Source organism: Gorilla gorilla, chromosome X (genome assembly GCF_029281585.2).
Source record: "Gorilla gorilla gorilla isolate KB3781 chromosome X, NHGRI_mGorGor1-v2.1_pri, whole genome shotgun sequence".
Classification (NCBI taxonomy): domain Eukaryota; kingdom Metazoa; phylum Chordata; class Mammalia; order Primates; family Hominidae; genus Gorilla; species Gorilla gorilla.
Window position 1 is genome coordinate 56,812,604 of NC_073247.2, and position 21,014 is coordinate 56,833,617.

The 21,014-nt window shown below is 41.3% G+C and overlaps 1 pseudogene; it reads right to left on the reverse strand.

The window, feature by feature from the left end:
* Nucleotides 1–7,439: 7,439 nt before the first annotated feature.
* Nucleotides 7,440–9,068, reverse strand: LOC101152300 (beta-catenin-like protein 1; annotated as a pseudogene).
* Nucleotides 9,069–21,014: the final 11,946 nt, after the last annotated feature.

The window sequence follows — 21,014 nt, forward strand, 5'->3', positions numbered from 1 at the left end:
TGCCTAGGTTTTCTTCTAGGGTTTTTATAGTTTTAGGTCTAACATGTAAGTCTTTAATCCATCATGAATTAATTTTTGTATAAGGTGTAAGGAAGGGATCCAGTTTCAGCTTTCTACATATGACCAGCTAGTTTTCCCAGCACCATTTATTAAATAGGGAATCCTTTCCCCATTGCTTGTTTTTCTCAGGTTTGTCAAAGATCAGATAGTTGTAGATATGTGGCATTATTTCTGAGGGCTCTGTTCTGTTCCATTGGTCTTTATCTCTGTTTTGGTACCAGTACCATGCTGTTTTGGTTACTGTAGCCTTGTAGTATAGTTTGAAGTCAGGTAGCATGATGCCTCCAGCTTTGTTCTTTTGGCTTAGGATAGACTTGGTGATGCGGGCTCTTTTTTGGTTCCATATGAACTTTAAAGTAGTTTTTTCCAATTCTGTGAAGAAAGTCATTGGTAGCTTGATGGGGATGGCATTGAATCTATAAATTACCTTGGGCAGTATGGCCATTTTCACGATATTGATTCTTCCTACCCATGAGCATGGAATGTTCTTCCATTTGTTTGTATCCTCTTTTATTTCATTGAGCAGTGGTTTGTAGTTCTCCTTGAAGAGGTCCTTCACGGCCCTTGTAAGTTGGATTCCTAGGTATTTTATTCTCTTTGAAGCAACTGTGAATGGGAGTTCACTTATGATTTGGCTCTCTGTTTGTCTGTTATTGGTGTATAGGAATGCTTGTGATTTTTGCACATTGATTTTGTATCCTGAGACTTTGCTGAAGTTGCTTATCAGCTTAAGGAGATTTTGGGCTGAGACAATGGGGTTTTCTAGATATACAATCATGTCACCTGCAAACAGGGACAATTTGACTTCCTCTTTTCCTAATTGAATGCCCTTTATTTCCTTCTCCTGCCTAATTGCCCTGGCCAGAACTTCCAACACTATGTTGAGTAGGAGTGGTGAGAGAGGGTATCCCTGTCTTGTGCCAGTTTTCAAAGGGAATGCTTCCAGTTTTTGCCCATTCAGTATGATATTGGCTGTGGGTTTCTCATAGATAGCTCTTATTATTTTGAGATATGTCCCATCAATACCTAATTTATTGAGAGTTTTTAGCATGAAGTGTTGTTGAATTTTGTCACAGGCCTTTTCTGCATCTATTGAGATAATCATGTGGTTTTTGTCTTTGGTTCTGTTTATATGCTGGATTACGTTTATTGATTTTCGTGTGTTGAACCAGCCTTGCATCCCAGGGATGAAGCCCACTTGATCATGGTGGATAAGCTTTTTGATGTGTTGCTGGATTCGGTTTGCCAGTATTTTATTGAGGATTTTGGCATCAATGTTCATCAAGGATATTGGTCTAAAATTCTCTTTTTTGGTTGTGTCTCTGCCAGGCTTTGGTATCAGGATGATGCTGGCATCATAAAATGAGTTAGGGAGGATTCCCTCTTTTTCTATTGATTGAAATACTTTCAGAAGGAATGGTACCAGCTCCTCTTTGTACCTCTGGTAGAATTCGGCTGTGAATCCATCTGGTCCTGGACTTTTTTTGGTTGGTAAGCTATTGATTATTGCCTCAATTTCAGAGCCTGTTATTGGTCTATTCAAAGATTCAACTTCTTCCTGGTTTAGTCTTGGGAGGGCGTATGTGTCCAGGAATCTATCCATTTCTTCTAGATTTTCTAGTTTATTTGCATAGAGGTGTTTATAGTATTCTCTGATGGTAGTTTGTATTTCTGTGGGATCAGTGGTGATATCCCCTTTGTCATTTTTTATTGCGTCTATTTGATTCTTCTCTCTTTTCTTCTTTATTAGTCTTGCTAGCGGTCTATCAATTTTGTTGATCTTTTCAAAAAACCAGCTCCTGGATTCATTGATTTTTTGAAGGGTTTTTTGTGTCTCTATTTCCTTCAGTTCTGCTCTAATCTTAGTTATTTCTTGCCTTCTGCTAGCTTTTGAATGTGTTTGCTCTTGCTTCTCTAGTTCTTTTAATTGTGATGTTAGGGTGTCAATTTTAGATCTTTCCTGCTTTCTCTTGCGGGCATTTAGTGCTATAAATTTCCCTCTACATACTGCTTTGAATGTGTCCCAGAGATTCTGGTATGTTGTGTCTTTGTTCTCATTGGTTTCAAACAACATCTTTATTTCTGCCTTCATTTCGTTATGTACCCAGTAGTCATTCAGGAGCAGGTTGTTCAGTTTCCAAGTAGTTGAGTGGTTTTGAGTGAATTTCTTAATCCTGAGTTCTAATTTGATTGCACTGTGGTCTGAGAGACAGTTTGTTATAATTTCTGTTCTTTTACATTTGCTGAGGAGTGCTTTACTTCCAACTATGTGGCCAATTTTGGAATAGGTGTGGTGTGGTGCTGAAAAGAATGCATATTCTGTTGATTTTGGGTGGAGAGTTCTGTAGATGTCTGTTAGGTCCACTTGGTGCAGAGCTGAGTTGAATTCCTGGATATCCTTGTTAACTTTCTGTCTCATTGATCTGTCTAATGTTGACAGTGGGGTGTTAAAGTCTCCCATTATTATTGTGTGGGAGTCTAAGTCACTTTGTAGGTCTCTAAGGACTTGCTTTATCAATCTGGGTGCTCCTGTATTGGGTGCATATATATTTAGGATAGTTAGCTCTTCTTGTTGAATTGATCCCTTTACCATTATGTAATGGCCTTCTTTGTCTCTTTTGTTCTTTGTTGGTTTAAAGTCTGTTTTATCAGAGACTAGGATTGCAACCCCTGCCTTTTTTTGTTTTCCATTTGCTTGGTAGATCTTCCTCCATCCCTTTATTTTGAGCCTATGTGTGTCTCTGCATGTGAGATGGGTTTCCTGAATACAGCACACTGATGGGTCTTGACTCTTTATCCAATTTGCCAGTCTGTGTCTTTTAATTGGAGCATTTAGCCCATTTACATTTAAGGTTAGTATTGTTATGTGTGAATTTGATCCTGTCATTATGATGTTAGCTGGTTACTTTGCTCATTAGTTGATGCAGTTTCTTCCTAGCCTTTATGGTCTTTACAATTTGGCCTGTTTTTGCAGTGGCTGGTACCGGTTGTTCCTTTCCATGTTTAGTGCTTCCTTCAGGAGCTCTTTTAGGGCAGGCCTGGTGGTGACAAAATCTCTCAGCTTTTGCTTGTCTGTAAAGTAGTTTATTTCTCCTTCACTTATGAAGCTTAGTTTGGCCGGATATGAAATTCTGGGTTGAAAATTCTTTTCTTTAAGAATGTTGAATATTGGCCCCCATTCTCTTCTGGCTTGTAGAGTGTCTGCTGAGAGATCAGCTGTTAGTCTGATGGGCTTCCCTTTGTGGGTAACCCGACCTTTCTCTCTGGCTGCCCTTAACATTTTTTCCTTCATTTCAACTTTGGTGAATCTGACAATTATGTGTCTTGGGGTTGCTCTTCTCGAGGAGTATCTTTGTGGCATTCTCTGTATTTCCTGAATTTGAATGTTGGCCTGCCTTGCTAGATTGGGGAAGTTCTCCTGGATAATATCCTGCAGAGTGTTTTCCAACTTGGTTCCATTCTCCCCATCACTTTCAGGTACACCAATTAGATGTAGATTTGGTCTTTTCACATAGTCCCATATTTCTTGGAGGCTTTGTTTGTTTCTTTTTATTCTTTTTTCTCTAAACTTCTCTTCGTGCTTCATTTCATTCATTTCATCTTCCATCACTGATACCCTTTCTTCCAGTTGATCACATCGGTTACTGAGGCTTGTGCATTCGTCATGTAGTTCTCATGCCGTGGTTTTCAGCTCCATCAGGTCTTTAAGGGCTTCTCTGCATTTGTTATTCTAGTTGTCCATTCGTCTAATTTTTTTTCAAAGTTTTTAACTTCTTTGCCATTGGTTCAAACTTCCTCCTTTAGCTCGGAGTAGTTTGACCTTCTGAAGTCTTCCTCTCTCAACTCATCAAAGTCATTCTCCATCCAGTTTTGTTCTGTTGCTGGTAAGGAGCTGTGTTCCTTTGGAGGAGGAGAGGCACTCTGATTTTTAGAGTTTCTGGTTTTTCTGCTCTGTTTTTTCCCCCATCTTTGTGGTTTTATCTACCTTTGGTCTTTGATGATGGTGATGTACAGATGGGTTTTTGGTGTGGATGTCCTTTCTCTTTGTTAGTTTTCCTTCTAACAGTCAGGACCCTCAGCTGCAGGTCTGTTGGAGTTTACTGGAGGTCCACTCCAGACCCTGTTTGCCTGGGTATCAGCAGTGGTGGCTGCAGAACAGCGGATATTGGTGAACTGCAAATGCCGCTGCCTGATCGCTCCTCTGGAAATTTTGTCTCAGAGGGGTACCCGGCCGTGTGAGGTGTCAGTCCGCCCCTACTGGAGGTTGCCTCCCAGTTAGGCTACTCGGGGGTCAGGGACCAACTTGAGGAGGCAGTCTGCCCGTTCTCAGATCTTAAGCTGCATGCTGGGAGAACCACTACTCTCTTCAAAGCTGTCAGACTGGGACATTTAAGTCTGCAGAGGTTATTGCTGTCTTTTGTTTGTCTGTGCCCTGCCCCCAGAGGTGGAGCCTACAGAGGCAGGCAGGCCTCCTTGAGCTGTGGTGGGCTCCACCCACTTCGAGCTTCCTGGCTGCTTTGTTTACCTACTCAAGCCTGAGCAATGGCGGGCACCCCTCCCCCAGCCTCGCTGCCACCTTGCAGTTTGATCTCAGACTGTTGTGCTAGCAATAAGGAAGGCTCCATGGGCGTAGGACCCTCCGAGCCAGGTGTGGGTTATAATCTCCTGGTGTGCCGTTTGATAAGCCCATTGGAAAAGCGCAGTATTAGGGTGGGAGTGACCTGATTTTCCAGGTGCTGTCTGTTACCCCTTTCTTTGACTAGGAAAGGGAATTCCCTGACCCCTTGCGCTTCCCAGGTGAGGCGATGCCTCTCCCTGCTTCGGCTCATGCATGGTGCGCTGCACCCACTGTCCTGCACCCACTGTCCGGCACTCCCCAGTGAGATGAACCTGGTACCTCAGTTGGAAATGCAGAAATCACCTGTCTTCTGTGTCGCTCACGCTGGGAGCTGTAGACTGGAGCTGTTCCTATTCGGCCATCTTGGCTCCACCCCACTATATATATATATATATATGCACTTAATAATGACAGGAGGGTTCAGAACACCATCTTTTCCAAGAATTATGGATTTTGAGATTAGGAATGAAACATAATGAGCAAAAAAACCCATAGCATATTGAATATATGTCTTTAAATAAAATTAACTCAAAACATTACATTTATTTGCAGATGTGTCTGTCTTCTCTGTTAAATGCCAGGCACCTTGCACCTTGTGAGTAAGAATCATGCCTGCTTTGACTTTTTTAAAAAACAGATCTATTGATGAATAATTCATATGCCACAAAATTCTCCTATTTCAAGTATACAATTTAATGATTTTTAGTGAATTTATAGAGTTGAGAAATTACCAACTCAATCCAGTTTAAGAATATTTCTGGCCGGGCACGGTGGCTCATGCCTGTAATCCCAGCACTTTGGAAGGCTGAGGCCGGTGGATCACCTGAGGTCAGGAGTTCGAGACCAGCCTGACCAACATGGAGAAACCCTGTCTCCATTAAAAATACAAAATTAGCTGGGCATGCTGGTGCATGCCTGTAATCCCAGCTACTTGGAAGATTGAGGCAGGAGAATCACTTGAACCCGGGAGGTGGAGGTTGCAGTGAGCTGAGATCACACCATTGCACTCCAGCCTAGGCAACAAGAACGAAACTCCATCTCAAAAAAAAAATAATATTTTCATCACTCCAAAAAGATTGTGCATGCTGTCTGCAATCCGCACCCTCTACCCTCAACACTAGGCAACCTTTAAATTGCTTTCTGTCCCTATAGATTTCCCTATTCTGATTATGTCATATACATGGAATCATATAACATGTGGTCTTTTGCATCTGGCTTATTTCCCTTAGTGTAATGTTTTTGAGGTTCATCCATGTTACCACATGTATCTGTACTTTGTCCTTTAATTACTTATTTATTTTTTGAAACTGGGTCTTACTCCATTGCCCAGGCTGGAGTGCAGTGGTGCAATCAGGGCTCAGTGCAGCCTGGACACCCTGGGCTCAAGTGATCCTCCCACCTCAACCTCCCACATAGCCAGGACTACAGATGCACACCACCACACCCAGCTAATTTTTGTATTTTGTGTTTTTTGTAGAGATGGTATTTTGCCATGTTGCCGAGGCTAGCCTTGAACTCCTGGGCTCAAGCTATCCACCTTCTTCGGCCTCCCAAAGTGCTGGGATTACAGGTGTGAACCACTGTGCCTGGCCCACACATTTTTTAATCCATTTATCAGTTGATGGACATTTGGATTATTTCCATTCTTTGGCTATTACAAATTACATTCCCATGGACATTGGTGTACACATTTTTGCATGTTATAATATGTTTTCATTTCTCTAGATATTTAGAGAATTGCTGGATTTTATGGTAACTTTAAGAAACTGCCAAACTGATTTTTAAATTGGCTGTCCTGTTTTACATTCCCACCAGCAATGTATGAATGCTGTAGTTTTTCCACATCCTTACCATCATTCTATGAGTATGAAATGGTGGTTCATTATGGTTTTAATTTGCATTTCCCTGAAGATTAATAATGTAGAACACCTTTTCATGTGCTTATTGGTCATTTGTAGATCTTCTTTGGTCAAATGTGCATTCAAAACTTTGGCCCATTGCCCATTTTTTGAGTTGCTTGTCTTATTATTATTTAGTTGTAGGAGCTCTTTGTACATTCTGGCTGGACGTAAGTCCTTTACCAGAAATATGATTTGAAACATTTTTTCTGGTCTATGGATTGTCTTTTCATTTCCTTTTTTTCTTTTTTCTTTTTCCTTTATTTTTTTGAGATGAAGTTTTGCTCTTGTCACACAGGCTGGAGTGCAATGGTGCGATCTTGGCTCACTGCAACCTCCACCTCCCAGGTTCAAGCGATTCTTGTGCCTTAGCCTCCTGAGTAGCTGGGATTACAGGTGCGTGCCACCATGCCCAGTTAATTTTTGTATTTTTATTAGAGACGGGGTTTCACCATGTTGGTCAGGCTGCTCTAGAACTCCTAACCTCAGGTGATCCATCTGCCTCAGCCTCCCAAAGTGGTGGGATTACAAGCGTGAGCCACTGTGCCTGGCCCTTTTCATTTTGTTAATAGTGTCATTTAAAGCACAAAAATTTTATAATTTTGATGAAATCCAGTTTATCAATTTGTTCTTTCATGTTTTGTGCATATCTAAGAGATTTTTGCCTAACCCAAGGTAACCAAGCGTCTTAGTTCATTTTGTGATGCTATAACAGAATACCTAGGTACTTTATTTTATTCTATTTATTATTTTTTTAAACAAAACTAGCTTTAATTTGTCCAAAAGCCACACACAGCTGTCTAGAAATTGTTTCTGGAAGGGAAGCCAAGAGGGAGTCCATTATGCACAGGGTCAGGAGGCCTCTAGAAGTTTTCAAGCAAGCCCAGGATGTGCTTTTGCTCCTTCTCCCGGAACTCCGCATACCCCTTGATGATATGCCTGACAATTTTGATGGAGCGTCCTCACATGTTTAGGATCTGGTGAACCCTCTGGCAAATCTGGGGGACATTGGCATTGCAGATCTTGGACATAATGCAGCAGATGCACTGGAGAACAAAGAGCTCTGCATCCAAGCACTGGAGGTAGAACTCATCCCCCATGTCACTGTCTATGATCTCTCCACCCTGGACCATGTCATGTTTTTCCCCTTCATTCCTCTTGTCTGCCACCTGCATTGCACCCAGATATTGAAAATGCAACTCCATTAGTCTGTCAGCCTACTCACTGTCATTTTCAGTGAATTTATTCAGAAGCCGGGTTCACTGATGCCCTCTCAGGTTCCACAAAAGGGAAGCCAGAATGGAACAGACATGCTGTTTGTGTTCCTTGTCAGTGGTACCCACTTTCTTGATCTTCCTGGGAAATTCCATAAAGAGGGGAAACATGGTTCATATGCCAAGAATGTCAACAAATTTACCGCAGTTGTAGATGCCCTCGGGTGCAATCAGCACTTTCAGGACCCTGCTCTGTGAGATCTTCTTTTCCCTGAGCATGAGATTCATCACCTGAAGACCCTCGCCCTTCAGGAAGTGCTCACGATTGGAAGTGAGCATTAGTTAGAAGCAGAGTGAATCAAACAGATTCTCCATCATCTCCTGCTCCTTTGCTGTGCTGGGATTGTGTCTTTTAAACACAGATAACTGCTGAAGAAGTGCATCAATTCTATCCAGCTCCCCAAGCAATTTCCTGCTTTCATCATTGTCCTGGAGCAATATGGCCTGCATTTCACTGCAATACAGTTTGTTGGCATCAAAAGGCTTCTTTGCCTTCAGCCTCTTCAACAGCCACTGAGGAAGACCCTGCTGGGCACCTTTTGTACACATCTCCAGCTAGAACTCAGCCATGTTTTCCACAATAACAAGAGTGTTATGGACACCCTTGACCTGCTCCTTCACAGACTCATCCAGGCGCTCCACGTTCTGCACCAGCAGCGCTATCACCTGCCCATCCACCAGAGCATCAATGAGTACTTCTGCTCCCTCTCCACTCTCATAGAAGATGTCTATATCTGTTAATTCCTGACTCAAATCAACCCCAGCTATGGACACGTCTGTATTATTGTGTCCAAGCAAACCAAGAAGTGACTGCACAGCATTCAGCTCCAGCAAAAGGTACAGGTCTGGCATGGTGGCCACCACGTGCATCTTCTGAATGATGTCATGTAGGTCCAGTTGGGATTCCATGAACTTCTCTGGATTGTCTGGAAACTTAATCTGCAATTCTTGGTTTTTATATGCTCACTATTCAAATGCAAGGATCATTTTCTTCACTGAGCTTTCATCCAATGGCTCCTCCTCTTTCTCTTCCTCCTCACCCTCTGTGTCAATAATCTGAAGCAGCAAATTTTTGTCATCCTCTGCTTCTTCCACCACAATCATTTCCTCTTCCCAATCTTGAGTACTAGTTTGTTTCCGATGCATCTTCTGCTCCTCCTCTTTGCCATCTCGGGGACGTTTTATGCCCCTGTTGGGCTGGTAGCTCAGAAGTTTGCCCATGTCCGTGGTCCCTGGCACAGCCAACCTGTGTAATTCATAAAGAACAGAAATTTATTTCTTACAGTTTTGGAGGCTGGAAAGTCCAAGATCAAGGCACCAGAAGGTTTGGCGTCTGGCTAGGGCCCAGTCTCTGCTTCCAAGGTAACACCTTGAATGCTGTATCCTCCAAAGGGGAGGAGCACTGTTCTTCATGTGGCACAAGAGCAGAAAAAAAGAGAGAACCCATTCCAGAAAGCCTCATTTTAAAAACATTAAACCCACCCATGAGGGCAGAGCCCTCACAACCTAATCACCTCTTAAAGGTCCCATTTCGCAATTCCATTACAATGGCAATTAAATTTCAACATGAGCTTTGGAGGGGACAAACATTCAAACCATAGCATTCCACCCATTGCCCCCCAAAACTCACATTCTTCTCATATGCAAAACACTTTCATTCCATCCCAATAGACCCCAAAATCTTAACCATTTTAGCACCAACACATAAGTCCAAAATCTAGAATCTCATCTAAATCATATATGGGTGAGACTCAAGGCACGATTTATTCTGCGGCAAATTCCCTCCAGCCATAAGCCTGTGAAATCAAGTTATCTACTTCCAAAATACAGTGGTGGAACAGGCATAGGATAGACATTCCCAGTCTAAAAGGAAGTAACAGACAAGAAGAAAGGGGTAACTGATCCCCAATATGTTCAGAACCCAACAGGGTGAACAACATCAAATCTTAAGGCTCCAGAACAATCTTCCTTGACTCCATGTCCCACCTTTTGGGCACACTAGAATGGGCTATGTGCTTCCAAGACCTCAGGCAGCCACTCCCCCATGACTTTGCTGGACTCAGCCCATGCAGCAGTTTTCATGGGTTGAAGACTTGTGCCTGCAGCTTTCCCAGACTAGGACTGCATACTGGTGAGTCTACATTTCTGGGGTCTCTGCAGCGGCCCTAAGCCCACAGTTCCACTGGGCATTGTCCTAGTGATAGCGACAGGAGGCAGCCAAATGCCTAGGCAGTTGGGATGGGTAGCCGGTGAAACCCCAACTCCAAGCCAAAGGCAGTTTAAAGCCTGAAAGCCAAGCTACAAGTTAAATCCTCAGACTGGATTGAGAACTTGTCTTCCTGTTTGGTGCACTTTCCTCTGATTGATCCCCTCCCTTTACCTATTTTACCTATACCTACCCTTTCCTAATTGGTTTTCTACAGTCATGCCCACCTTTGAGTGGTGTCTTTGCTTTAACCTTTTTTGCATACTCACAAACCAATCAACATGCCCTCCCCATTCTGAGTCCATAAAAGGTCCCGGATCCAGCCACATGGGGGACTTTTCCCGCCTTCAAATAGGGAAACCTCCACCCCTCGACATCCCCTGTCGGCTGAGAGTTTTCCTTTCACTTAATAACTTCTACTCCACTCACTCTCCAGCGTTCACATGCCTAATTCTTCCTGCTTGTGAGACGAGAACTCAGACTTAGCTCAGCTAAGGGGCAGAAAGACCGTAACACTAGCGGAAACTCTCTGTGGTAGCTCTGCCCCTATGACAAGTTTCTACCTGGGCCCCCAAGCTGTCCACGACATCCTTTGAAATCTAGGTGAAGGAAGCCATGGCCTCACATTTCTTGCATTCTGTGGGGCTGCAGAATTAGCACCACCGGAATGTAACCAAGGCTTAATGTTTGAATCTTTCAGAATAGCAGGTTGAATTGCACCTGGGCTTGCTTGAGCCCTAGCTGGAACAGCCAAGGAGTGCTGCACTGGAATGCAGGAAGCAGATACTTGAGGTAGCAAAGGGCAGCAAATGCTGAGATCCCATAGCCCTCTCTCTAGAAACCTTGCCCTCAAGGTCCCAGTGCTCTGAGACTGTGATGGAAGGGGCAGCCTCAAAGATCACCATAATGACTTTAGGTTAATTCTCCATTGTCTTGATGAATAGCATCTGGCTTCCTTTTATCTGTATTAATCTCCTTATCAAATGGTCCTTTGGCCACACTTTTGGTTTTCTCTCCTAAACATGCCTTTTGATTCTTTACTTAGCCAGGATTTTCCAAATCCTTATGTTCCTCTTCCCTTTTAATTATACATTCCATGTTTAAATCATTTCTCTCTTCTTGCATTTAACTATATGCAATTAGAAGAAGTCAGACAACACCCTGAATGCTTTGCTACTTAGATGTTCTTCTGTCATATCCTAGTTCATTGCTTTTAAGTTCTGCTTTCCACAAAACCTTCAGACATGGGTACAATTCAGCCAAGTTATTTGCCATTTTATGACAAAGAAGGACTTTACTGTAGTTTATGATACCTTGTTTCTCATTTCCATCTGAAATCTCACCAGAATTACCTTTACCATTCACATTTCTACCAACATTCTGATCATGACTACTTAGTGATCTTTCAGAAATTTCGGACTTTCCTGACTGCTCTCTTCTTCTGAGCCCTCACCAGAATCGCTCTAAACACTTTATTCATGGCAATATAGGCTTTTGCTAGGATACTCCTCCAAGTTCTTCCAGCCTATAACCACCACCCAGTTTCAAAGTAGCTTCCAGATTTTCAGGTATATGTTATAGCAACAGCCCTATTTCTGAGTACCAAAATCTGTATTCGTTGGGGTTCTCCAGAGAGACAGAGCCAACAGGATAGATACATGATAGATAGGTAGATAAATGATAGATAGATAGATAAGAGGGGATTTATTAGGAGAATTTGCTCATGTGCTTATAGAGGCTTAGAAATCCCATGATAGGCTATCTGCAAGCTAAAGAACCAGAGAGGCTGGTAACATGGCTCAGTCCAAGTCTGAAGGCCACAGAACCAGAGAATTGAATGGTGTAACTCTGGGTCAAATGTCAAAGTCCTGAGAACCTAGGAGGTTGCTGGTGCAAGTCCCAAAATCCAAAGGCTGGAGAACTTGAAGTTCTGATGTCCAAGGGCAGAAGAAGAAGGGTGTCCCAGCTCCAGGACAGAGAGAGAGAGAGAGAGAGAGAAAGAGAGAACACGAATTCACCTTTCCTCTGCCTTTTTGTTCTATCTGGGCCCCCAGCCAACTGGATGGTGCCCATCCACGTTGAGGGTGATCTTCCCCACTCAGTCCACTGACTACACACCAATCTCTTCTGGAAACACCCTCACAGATACACTCAGAAATAATGTTTTACCAGTTTTCCAGGTATCCCTTCATCTAGTCAAGTTGACACCTAAAATTAACCATCATACCAAAGTTTTCTCTTATGTTTTTCTCTAAAAGTTTTAGCACTAAAATTTAGGTCTTTGACCCATTTCAAGTGAATTTTTGTGTATAGTGTGAGGTAAGAGTGCAAATTCATCCTTTCGCATGTGGACATCCAATTGTCCCAGCAACTATCATTGAAAACACTATCATTGAAAACACTATCCTTTCTCCATTGAATTGTCCTGGCACCTTTGTCAAAAATCCATTCACCATAAATGGAAGGGTTTATTTCTGGACTCTTGATTCTGTACCATCATCTATCTTCACGACAATATCACACTGTCTTTTTAAACTTATTTTTAGAATAGTTTTTAAAATTTTTTTAATTGACAAATAAAAATTGTGTGTATTTATGTTGTATAACATGATATTTTGAAATATGTATACACTGTGGGATGGCTAAATCAAGCTCATTAACATGTACATTACCACACATACTTATCATTTATTTGTGATAATAATATTTGAAATCTACTGTCTTAGCAATTTTCAAGTATACAATACATTGTTATTAGCTGTAGTCACTATATTGTACAATAGATCTCTTAAGCTTATTCCTCCTGGCTGTAAAATTTTGTATCCTTTGACCAACACTGTCTTGATTACTGCGGCTTTATAGTAATTTCTGAAATCAGAAAGTGAAAGTATTTCAACTTCTTTTTTTTTTCAAAAATCTCTTTGTTATTCTGAGACCTATTAAGATCAGCTTGTAAATTTCTGAAATAATTCAGATGTCTTTACTTATGTATAGTTCTATTTATTTATTATTATTATTATTTTTTGAGACAGAGTCTCACTCTGTTGCCCAGGCTGGAGTGCAGTGGTGTGATCTCGGCTCACTGCAACCTCCGCCTCCCTGGCTCAAACAATTCTCATGCCTCAGCCTCCTGAGTAGCTGGGATTACAGGCGCCCACCACCACCCTCAGCTAATTTTAGTGTGTTTAGTAGAGACAGGGTTTCACCATGTTGGCCAGGCTGATCTCAAACTCCTGACCTCAGGTGATCTGCCCCCCTCGGCCTCCCAAAATACTGGGATTACAGGCATGAGCCACCTCGCTTGGCCCACTTACATGAGGTTCTATTTAGATTCTCTGTCTCTACTTGAATCATTTTTGGTAATTTGTTTATTTCTAGCAATTTGTCCACTTCACCTACATTGTCTTTAAATTCCTTTGTTGAATTGTTTTACTACATATTTAAAAGTTATTTTCTTAGTTGTTGCTCTAGGGATTACAATATGAATCTTAACCTGTCACTCTCTACTTCATAGTCATTACTAATTACCTTTGACAAAATATAAAAAATTTGTACTAATATCATATATGTCCACTTCTCCCCCCTACACACACTCTGCTATTATTTTCATATATGCATTATATTTTTATATGTTATAAGCATAAAAATCATTTTATAAGAATTGTTTTATGTAAGGCTGGGTGCAGTGGCTCACGCCTATAATCCCAGCACTTTGGGAGGCTGAGGCAGGTGGATCACTTGAGGTCAGGAGTCTGAGATCAGTCTGGCCAACATGGTGAAACCCCATCTTTACTAAAAATACACAAATTGGCTGAGCGTGGTGGTGCACACCTGTAATCCCTGCTACTCAGGAGGCTGAGGCAGGAGAATCGCTTGAACCCGGGAGGCAGAGATTGCAGTGAACCAATATCGCACCACAGAACTCCAGCCTGGCGACAAAGCAAGACTCTGTCTCAAAAAAAAAAAAATGAGTTGTTTCATGCAATCTTATGTCATTTAGATACATTAGGAAAAATATATATATTTATATAATATTGTATATTTACCTACAGATTTACCTTTTCTGGAGCTTTGTATTTCTCTGAGTGAATCAGAGCTACCATCTAATGTCATTTCCTGTCAGTGTGAAAGACTTTATTTTTTCTAGAAAAACACCTATGTCCATGAGAAATAAGGTTACTTTGGGTTTACAAAATACTGGATAACTAACCCAGAGGCAGATACAAGGCTAAAATGGGAAGGATACAAATATTCTATTTGTATCCCATTAATTCCTGGTACATTCATATTTTGACATGGTGTTTCTACATATTTTGGAAAATGCAACCATAAGGTGGCCAACAAATCTTTGGATTATCCCTCTCCAACCTATGTGAGAGTAGGTTGCAGATTCCTTCTTTGAAAAAAAATGTTAGTAGGAAAATCTTGCCGTAGAGAGCACTTCGTCACTTTGATATGGACATCACCACTACCACCTCAAGCTAAGAGAGGGTACACAAGATAACTCAGAATAACAGAGGTTGCCTTCCACATGGAGAGACTGACATCTGCTTCTGCCCCAGGTGCTGAGCCGTAGAAACGTATAGACCTACCCAATTCTGTCTCTGGGGTACAGCTTGAGGGAGTTTTTGGTAAAGCTTGACATGTCCTCAGAGTTTTAGAATGTAGATAAGGACAGAGACTGATGACTGCTTCTACCTGGATAAACCTGTAGAGAGGAGGCTCGTGTAGCAGCCTGACATGGCAGGGTAAGGAAAGCGAGTCTAGACAGCGTGTATGTCCAGAGTTTGGTGGGGTGAGGGTGTGTGGGTTTTTCCCAGGGGCCAAGAAGGCAGCCAGTTGGAAGAATCTTGAAGGGTGGTGACCCAAGTGGACAGGTTGTCAGGTGAGGAAACTGGTGGTATGAGTAACTCCTGTGGTAGAAACTGAGACAGTAAGTAATTGAGTTCAGGAGTATTTGCAAATTCGGTGTTTTTGGGCTTTTGGGGCCATCAGAACATCCCTATATATTCTTTTTTTTTTTTTTTTTTTTTTTTTGAGGCAGAGTTTCACTCTTGTTGCCCAGACTGGAGTACAATGGGGCCATCTCAGCTTACTTCAAGCTCCACCTCCCAGGTTCAAGCAATTCTGCTTCGGCCTCCGAAGTAACTGGGACTGCAGACGTGCACCACCACACTCGGCTAATTTTTGTATTTTTAGCAGAGATGGGGTTTCACCGTGTTGGCTAGGCTGGTCTTGAACTCCTGACCTCATGATCCACCTGCCTCAGCCTCCCAAAGTGCTGGGATTACACCCTGCCCCAGAACATCCTTATATTCTCTCCACTACTTCTCTGTATTGCTGCTAAACCTGTACAGGACCTACAAAGGTCTTGCCGTTGTCAATGGTTTGGTTGCAACCATTTGCATTCTGGTGTTCCTGGGGATGCTCGTCACCTCGTTTTGTTCATAATGTAATCTGGGAAATTTTTTCTTTTGCCATCATAATGGTTCTTTGCTATCATAATGGTTTTAAGATAGCCTTTAGGGAGATCAAACACTACACTATAAGCCAGGCCCTATGGCTCATGCCTATAATTCCAGCACTTTAGGAGGCCAAGGCAGAATGATTGCTTGAGACCAGGAGTTTGAGACCAGCCTGGGCAACACAGGGAGACCCCGTCTCTAAAAAAAAAAAAAAATTTAAATTAGCTGAATGTGGTGGCGCATGCCTGTAGTCCCAGCTACTCAGGAGGCTGAGGTGGGAGGATAGCTTGAGCCAGGGAGGTCCAGGCTGCAATAAGCCATGATCGTGCCACGGCACTCCAGTCTGGGTGACAGAGCAAGCCCTTGTCTCAAAAAAACCAAAAACCCAAAAACTGCACTACCATTATTACCTTGCATTGGCCTGTTAGTCCAGTACTGACTTGTTAAAGAAACCAGGCCAGTTAACTTGTAGACTGTCCCACATTCTCTATCATCTGATTGTTTCCTCATGATGTCGTCTAACTCTTCCTTTATCTCCTGTATTTTCTGTAGACTTGAAGTTAGGTCTAGAGGTTTGATCAGTTTCAGGTTAAGCATTTTTAACCAGAATACTTAATAATGACCAACAACACTTCATGGGTAATATTGTGCAACCACTTTAATGATGCTAAGTTTTCTAACTAGCAAATAATCTGTGGACTGACATTTTAGAGAGCGGGATGTTAGCATCCTGTTCAAAAACAACTTTTATTGAATGTTTTTAACATCCCTCAAGGATCTTTGCCTGAATCAATTATTACACTGAGGCTTGCAAAATAGTGATTTACTAATTACACAATTATTTGTATATTTATTAGGTGGCATTCTTTTATAAATAATGGCTGTAGTAAATACTGTGGTGCTCTGCTCAGATCTCCTCTTCAGGGCCAACACACTATCCTCCCACTTCTAGGAAAATCAGCTACTGACTTCACAGCTATGTCTCTCATTTCAAACTGCCCTTGGCTACAGGGAACTGCTTTACTCAAGGCTACCCACCCCTTTCACCCCTCAAGGAACAGGCAGTAGTCAATGAGTATCTGATGTAGAAATACAAGTCATGCATGGCTTACTGATGGGGATACATTCTGAGAAATGCTCGCTCCTTTAGACAATTTCATCCATGTGCGAACATCATGAGTGTATTTACACAAACCTAGATGGTATCATCTCCTGTACACCTAGGCTACATGGTATAGCCTATTGTTTCTAGGCTACAAACCAGTACAGCGTATGACTGTACTGGATACTATAGGTAATTGTCACACAATGGTAAGTATTTGTGTACATAAACATATCTAAATGTAGAGAAGGTAGTGCATCATGCTAAGATGTTATGACAGCTACAATGTCACTAGATGATAGGAATTTTTCAGCTTCATTATAATCTTGTGGGATCACAGTTGTATATGCGGTCTGACATTGACTAAAACATTCTTAGGCAGTGCATGACTATACAAAGGTTCAGCCCACTCTCCTTAATTTGAGACAACTCTGAAGGGCCATCCCAGCTCCAGAGCTCTCTGTAGAATTGTCTCAGGCCTCAGTTGTAACTGCATTGTAGGTCAACTTCTCTCTCGGTCCAGTCTTGTCTTCCTCACCCTCTTACAGATGTTTCTCCACAGATCTCTCCCCAATAAACTTTCTGTATCCAGCTTTCCATCTGAGAGTCTGTTAACCTGAAATCCATTATAAGACAAAACAAACAGCTTTCACCTTTTTTCCTTTTAACCTTTCCTTTTAATGTTTTTGAAGTATCACTATGAATTTAGGGAATTTAATTTATCGAATGTGTTAGAATAAATTACGGCCGTTATTCTTTTTGATGTTGAAATGATCTCAAATGTGGCCAGTGAAGGCCCTTCATGATGCTGCCTATGTCATGGGGCCCCATGAGTCTTTAAGCATTTCCTTGCTTTTTAGCACAATAAGATAGCCCATGAGCAACATGTATTTTTCTACCCCCAGACCTGGAATTAGACATTACCCAAAAAATCTCTGGTGCCCTTTTAGTGAGAATGGTGGTTAGAGATCAAGATAATGGGCACTAGGGGTAAACTATTTTGTTTAATTTCATTATCTAAATGTCTTTTTGTTGATATACAGAAATGCAATGTATTTCTGCACAGACATTCACTGGGGTTGCATTAGAATTAAAATTAAGTTCTCCTAAATCTCAATGTATATTAGAAATATTTTCAGCTGCAAGTAACAGGAAGCTCACTCACAGTGGCCTACAAAAACAAGATGTTTAGTTAGCTCACCTGATAAGGAGTCTGGTTACAGTCAGTCTGGGACTAATGCAATGGCTCAATGATTCTGTCAGGGGGCACCCATATTGTTACTATTTAGCTCTTAGTTTGTCCTCTTGTTTTTTGCCTCATTGCTACAAGATGACTGGCCTACACCAGGTATTGTTTACATTCCAGGCAAGTGTAAGGAAGGATAAAGAAGTTAATGACAAAAATATATTCTCCTTTCCAGGTTTCGCTTTTTTATTGGGGAAAGATGCCCTCTCTGGCCGGGTATATTGGCTCACGCCTGTAATCCCAGCACTCTGGGAGGACAAGGCAGAAGGTTGCTTGAGCCGAGGAGTTTCAGACCAGCCTGGGCAACATGGCAAGACCCCAGCTCTACAAAAAATACAAAAATTAGCCCAGTGTGTTGGCCCGTAGTTCCAGCTACTCGGGAGGCTGAGTTGGAAGGATTGATTAAACCCAGAAGCTGGTGGCTGCAGTGAGCTGTGATCATGCCACTGCACTCCAGCCTGGGTGACAGAGTGAGACCCTGTCTCAAAAAACAAATACCCTCTCCAGATAATTCCACTTGCTCATTATTAGACAGAACTGTCACAAGTCCAACTCTTGATGTATAATAAAGTAGTTTAGAAAATTGAGTTTTATTTTTAGCTGCTAGCCCAGAATTATATTCCCAGTGAAAATATCCTTTAAAATGAACATAAAGTAAAACTAGTCTCAGAAAAACCAAAACTGATATAATTAATTGTCACCAGAGTATTTATTCAGGTTAGAAAATAATGAACCCCAAAATATGAAAATGCAAAAAGGAATAAAGAGTACAGGAAAGGATAAATATGTAGGTCAACCTATATGAATACTGATTGTATTAAACAATTATCATAATGTATTGAAAGGCTTAAAATATACATAGAACTGACATTCACAGCAACAATAGTACAAAATATAAAAGGGAATTAATTGAGTTGAAATATTTTACATCATTGCATTGTTGAGGAAGTAGTAAATATACTAATCTGTAGTGGACTAATAAATCAAGGGTGTACATCATAATCCTTAGAACCATTAAAATAATGATTAAAGAATGCAAAACTAAGAAGGTGAAGGAAGGGAACTAGAATAATAAAAGTTAATTGATTAATCCAAAAGTCAGGAAAGGAGGAAAAAAAGGAACAAATAATGGGAGACAAAACAGGTGAGAAGTAGTAACATAGTATACTGAAACATACATATATCAATAATTATGATGAAGCTCAAATTGTCAGAATGGATTTTAAAAAGAAGGGTAACTATATGTGGTTTACAGGAAATATATCATTAATATGAAAACAGAGATGAAAAGCAAAATGATATAATATAATATACAATGCAAATACTAATCAAAAGATGGTTGGTGTAGCTATGTTAATATTGTGGGTTGAATGGTAGTCCCCAAAAAGATATGTCCTAACCCCCAGAGCCTGTGAATGTAGCCTTATTTGGAAAAGGGATCTTTGCAAAAGTAATTAAATTAAGGATGTTGAGGTGAAATTATTCAGGATTATCCAGATGGGCTCTAAATCCAACGACAAATGTCCTTATTAGAGACTTAAGAGGAGAAGAGAGAGAAGAGGAGAATACCAGTAAAGACAAGCAGAGACTGGAGTTATGTAGCCATGAGCCAAGGCCTCCTCAGAGCCACCAGAAGGTGGAAGAATAGGAAGCATCCTTCCCCAGCACCTTTGGAAGAATTGCATTCCTGTCAAACCTTGATTTTAGACTTCTGCCCTCCAGAACTGTGTGAAAGTAAATTTCAGTTTTTAAGCCACTAAGTTTGTGGTAATTTGTTATAGAAGCCCTAGGAAACTAATAAAGATTTTGGTACTAGGAAGCAGGGTGCTGGAGTAACAAATAGCTAAAAATATGGAAATGGGTGTGGAATTGAATACCGGACAGAGGCTAGAAAAAGTTTAAGAAGCATGATGGAAAAATTCCAGATTGCCTTGAAATGATTGTTAGTAGAAATATGAACATCAAGGCAATTCACGTCACGGCTCAGGAGGAAATGAGGAGTATGGTAGAGAAGGCATCTGTAATCTTAGAGAATACATATATTGTTATGCAGAATGTTGATAAAAATATGAACAATAAAGGCACGTATAGTAAGAATGCAGAAGGAAATGAGGGACGTGCATTGCGAATGGAGAAAAGGTGATCCTTCTTATATAGTGGCAGAAAACTTGGCTGAGTTGTATTCCACAGTTGTGTAGAAAGCAGAACTTGTAAGTGATGAATTTAGGGATGTAGCTGAAGAGATTTCCAAGCAGTGCTAAAAGTGTGGCCTAGTTTCTTCTTGCTGCTTAAAGTAAAATGCAGGAGGAAAGAGATAAATTGAGAAAGAAATTGTTAAACGAAATGGAATGAGCATTTGATGATTTGGGAGGTTCTTGGCCTACCAAGTTTGCAAAAGATGCTAAAATTAGAAAATTCATTGTTGGGAAAAAAAAGAGAAAATTTACTGTCGGGAAAAAAAAAAAGAAAATTCACTGCTGGGAATAAATGTTCCAGGGAGAGGGTTAAGGGTTTTGCTAAATAACTTTTTGCTGAAGAGATTAGGTGTGTTACTCATGGACCCAATCAACCATCTCAGCAGAAGCCAAGAATCAAGGGATGGAAATGAGAATGGCACTACCCACCCCTAAAGATCCACTAGCAAAATTTTTGCTTCCAATCTCTGCGACCTTATGTTTTACTGGTCTAGAGATCTTAGTTTCAAAGGAAGGAATGCTTTCCACTAGGAGACACAACAATGATTCCATTGAACTGGAAGTTAAGACTGCCATCCAGCTGCTTTGGGTTCCTCTTGCCTCTAAATCAACAGGCAAAGAAGGAAGTTACTGTACTGGCTGGGGTGATTGGGCCTGATGAGCAAGGAGAAACTGGGCTGCTAATACAATTGAAGGTAAGAAGGATTTTATCTAGAGTACTGGAGTTTCCTTAGGGCATCCCTTGGTACTACCATGTGCTGTGATTAAAGTCAATGAAGAACTACAACTCAATCCAGGCAGGACTCATAATTGTCCACACCCCTCAGAAATGAAGGTTGTATAACCCCACCAGGCAAAATACCACAACCAGCTGAGGTGTTTGCTGAGGGCAAAGGGAATATGAAATAGTAATGAAAGATGGCAGTTATAAGTACCTAGCTATGAGCACA